The sequence below is a fragment of the Haemaphysalis longicornis genome, unplaced genomic scaffold, assembly GCF_048455015.1.
Source record: "Haemaphysalis longicornis isolate Haplotype H1 unplaced genomic scaffold, Haemaphysalis longicornis Haplotype H1 scaffold_4, whole genome shotgun sequence".
NCBI classification, from domain to species: Eukaryota; Metazoa; Arthropoda; class Arachnida; order Ixodida; family Ixodidae; genus Haemaphysalis; species Haemaphysalis longicornis.
In genome coordinates, this window is record NW_027526361.1 from 92,487,389 (window position 1) to 92,491,978 (window position 4,590).

Consider the following 4,590-nt stretch of genomic DNA (forward strand, 5'->3'; position numbering starts at 1 on the left):
AGACTGGCGGGAACGGTTACCAGTTTGGTTGTGGCGTGAAACTACGGATTTCTTCATGTCCTCGGGCTGTATTCACTGTTCGACGAAGTGAAGTTTTGCCGGGAGGCGCAAAAAAGGTCAGTGCTGCTTATTTATGTTCTGGTAACGGTTGTTGTTCATTGACTTGTTCATCAGTGCGTCCGATAAACGTGCCGCTCTGCTGCCTCTTCGATGCGAGAAACGTTTGCGGCCGTTATTCACTTTAAGCTTGTGTGCTAGTGGGTCGGAGTCGGCTTGACATTTATGACTGCATACGTTAGCTAGTGCTATTTAGAAAGTTGCTGGCGCGCGCATTTCTCGAGTCTGCATGTCCCCTTATGGTGTGGTGTTGCTTAGTTTTATATTGACGGTTGCTGTACCTGTCAGCGGTACTGAATCTTCTCAAGTTAGTCGCACGCTATTGTCTCGCGCGCACACACTGCACGGCTTGTTTGTCTGAGCGTCTGTCTTTAGCCTTATCGGTATTTTCAAACTTCCGTGTTAATTGCGTTGTGTTGGTCTTATGAGAGCCATAAATTTACTGTGCTAATCACGCTATTCCGCCTAATGTTGATGTGCGTTCAAGACGTTGGCGGCAGCACTGCTTACGTTTATCTGTGCTGTGTGTGTAGTTGTTCCCCGTTTCTTCCAATGCCTTCGATGAATTTAGATGGTCTATTTACACTAGTCAACTTTAGTTGGCTCCCTGACGTGTAGTGAAATGCGAGGGAAAGTGGTTGAGCAGCAGCGTAGTAACAAAACGTTCCTTTTGTGGAGGGGAAGTTGGGTGGAAACACGCAGAAAGTGTGGAGCCGTTTCTATGCTGTCAATGTCAGTGGTAACCTGAGACCTCAGAATAATTACCCATAAAGCTCACGTGCGAACTATTAGAAGTTTTAACGCCACAAAGTAAGTTTAAAAATAATTCATTCCTGCCATTTTATGCTATCAATGTCAGTGGCAGCTAGAGAGTTGGAAAATTTTCGAAACGCTCAGGTGCAAAGTTGTTGAATCATGATGTGCACCAAACATTAATCCATTTTTGTTCTCCTTTGAACGTAGAAATTATACTGCAAAAGCAGATTGCTACATTCTGTATTCATACTCTATGACCTGTTCAGAAAGAGTCTGTGGCTGACTGTGGAGACATTTGGCCCTCCACTGATAGGTTGTGACAAATGTTTTTGGTTCTCTGCAAAAAAAAAAAATGAAAACAAATTATTTCCATTCTTTACATGCTCCTGCGAAGTCATGGCTCTGGCATTTACTGGCTGAAGACATCTTCGGCATGCTGAAGGGTCGTCGGGAAGAGTGCGGCCGATTATGAATGCCCTGTGGAGCTCATAAGCCACAAAATAGTACCTTTTGAGTCGTGCATATTGTGCAGATATTCACCAGTTCGCATAGACCAAGGACAGGTGAGCTTAAAGTATGTTCAAATATTTTTATATCTCAAATTGTTTTGCAAGAAAAGATTACCAGGGCTTCCGCTGTAAAAAAGACATTCGACTTTCGTGGAACGAATCAGACATTGTTCAATATTTTCTCGTGCTCCCTGGGTAAAGCAAGGCATAAATTTATTCTCTGATATTTTTGTACTGTTTATTTTCTAGGCAATAGGGCGAAGATAGACCTAAAACAGCTGTACAAGGAATGCATATGGCCATTTTAATTGTATTTGGACCCCTTCTTGGAAGTGTATCATCAGAAGGCAACACATTAAAGCTCTTGCACGGGATGAAATCATTGCATTCTACAAGTAAGTACGCACTGCCATTTTTGGGTCTTTCATGGCGCGTTTTTAGGTAGTTTCTTTGTAACTAATAGTTTGAAACTTGAACTTCTTTTCAGTGACAGCTTGGCCTGTGGCTCAAGGTGACAGTAGGAGCTTTTCGGAACACGTTAGCGAAACTTTCCTGGAAGTGCACTTTGAGACGTCCCTGGCAGAAACACTCGGGTCTTAATTTTGGTTGGGTAAGCTGGCATTTTGTTTTTACGGGACTCAATTTCTGGGGCTGTTCATCCTAATAAAATCTCACTGTTAACAAGTTATCGTGAACGCCAATATTGGCCATTGTGTTCACATTCCGCCTATTACGGATGCTCCAACAGTGGCAAAAAAAACACTATTTTGTATTTAATTTTTGTAAATATTTAGCTTTTACACCTTGAGAGTTGTTGCTGTGATTTGCCAGCACCACGGACACGCCCAACGTGGTTGCTGCTACAACAATACGGTGGCAACTGACGATTTAAATTTCCCGCTTTTAATACGCCCGTAGCACCAATAATACTCCCAAATACAGGCGTAGCATGAGTAATGCTTGCATTGGATTTTGACAGGTGGTTAAATAAGGGGTAATTTTTTTTAAGGGAATTGTTTAGAGTACAGAAAGTGACGTCTGCAAGAAAATGTGCTATAGTTGCGATTTATAAGAAAATTGTGCAACAGCCTAGTTCAGCATTAGTCAGCTCAACTTCTGCCTCATACCACTACGAACCATGGAGGTAATACATATCGAGAGGGAAATATTTTAGGTGGAACTAATTCCCCCAAAAAGTTCTGCCACAGTGCGATATTTATGATTTCCTATGACTGGCCATTTATTTCTTTGCGGTAGAAACATCGTTTAGCTGTAAGTTATATTAGGCCAGCCTCACTACAGCATTCTAGGGAGCACATTATGCAGTACAGAGAACATTTTTCGCAGAGAGAAGGTGTGTAAAATATAATGCCGAAAGGTGATTATAGGAATTATTATTTAATTAATAAACAAAACCTCTCAAGGATGAAAAACCTTATATTCAGGATACCGAGGCAGTAAGGTGGGATACTTTCCAGAATCAGGGCAATTTCATTGATTGTCTGTGGTGATATTGTTTAGCGCACTTTCACCTTAGGCAGCACTCCCAGAAAAAAACGCAAGAAATCACTGATGTTATATCAATTACTGTGTTATGAAGGGCCTAAGCAACTCACTCATTTAAAGCAATCATGTAACAAAATATTATAACAATAAAACTGCGCAAAAGGACGGGACGGAAGAAGAGGACAACAAACCAGGCGCAGACTCACAACTAAATTTATTCAGAAACAGCCTACGCACCTATATACCCTTCCGTGCACATGCGCACAGTCGCATGCGTTTAATCACAAGGACGCGTTTAAAAAAAAACCCACAGTGCTGGGCCGGAGCAAGGAAAAGGTGGCAAGGGAACTAATAGAGGCCTTTCATATACGAAAAAATGGTGATAACTGCGTTAGCGAAGCGTCACTATCTTTGTATTGTAGTGAGTATGGATTTTTTAAACGCGTCCTTGTGATTAAACGCATGCGACTGTGCGCATGTGCACGGAAGGGTATATAGGTGCGTAGGCTGTTTCTGAATAAATTTAGTTGTGAGTCTGCGCCTGGTTTGTTGTCCTCTTCTTCCGTCCCGTCCTTTTGCGCAGTTTTATTGTTATCATGGAATCCCAACTAGCCCAACAACGTGCTTTACTCAACAAAATATTCTTGTCTCCTTGAAGGTACATGAGGTGAGCAGTAAGTCTTCTCGAGGCTCGGTTATTCTGAGGGAAGGGACTGGCGCCATCAATATTGCCCGCAAGAAACACATCACGGATTCGCCGCCTGCATTGTCACTTCAGGATGTGGTCATCCTCTTCGCCGCATATGTCATCTTTTTCATCGTGTCATCATGTTCTTATGGTTGTGTGCTTTGGAAGAGTTCTTGGGACTTTTGCAGGGAGTTCTTGGAAAGCATGAGAAATTTGACAGTTGCCTGGTGTCATTTAAGTTGGAATCTTTGTTGAAATACTTGAAGTGTTCAGCTCTACTTGGAATTTTAAATTGTTGGTAGAGGTTAAAGTATCTCTTGAAAGGCATGAAGGGGGTGAAATCAGACGAAGAGGTTTAAGTTACTGGCACATGCAAGTTTCATGTCAACTGAACACTGAAGTTGTGCCTTATTTTTCATAATTGGCACAATGCGCAGGCTGTCTTTGAATCTATAGTGGGTGTTAATGTAGTTCATGGCACCGCATTGTAACGTCCTATTATTCAAGTGTAGCTCATGAGATTTTTCTTCGTGGCAGTGCTGCTGCTGATGCAAAAGTGGCAGTGCTTATTTACGCAGATGGCTTGCGCCTTCATTGATAAATTTTAGTACTGTAAGTGAGCTGACACCCATGCCGTAGAAGAATTTAAAATGTGCTTATTTGGCGTGAACAAGTCTTCTCCTTTGAACAAAGTTGCATTTCTTGCTTGGCAGTTGCAGGGATTTGGTCACAATTACACTGACAGCAAGACGGGAGGGTTTTTATAGCACGCAACTGTGAATTTTACCTAAGGTAAAACGTTGAGGCTGGAAAAAATGCTTTCAAGTCTTCTTTGTAAAACTGGTCCCCTGTATGATTCAACGCTGGCTTGTTTGCTTCTTAAGGATGTCTGACTTGTTCCCGCTTGAATTGATGACGTATATAATTAGTCTGCTTGTTAAATTTTATTATGTGTAACAAGCTTCCAGCTACCTGGTTTGCAAAATTATTTAAGATTCACGCTAGCTTTTGTGA

General features: G+C 41.9%; 1 long non-coding RNA gene across 1 annotated transcript; it reads left to right on the forward strand.

The window, feature by feature from the left end:
* The first annotated feature begins 1,288 nt into the window (after window positions 1-1,288).
* On the forward strand, window positions 1,289-1,995 carry LOC144180443 (uncharacterized). Its single transcript, XR_013324419.1, has 3 exons — window positions 1,289-1,436; window positions 1,632-1,777; window positions 1,870-1,995. It is a non-coding gene; the product is annotated as an uncharacterized LOC144180443 (long non-coding RNA).
* The last annotated feature ends 2,595 nt before the right edge of the window (window positions 1,996-4,590 follow it).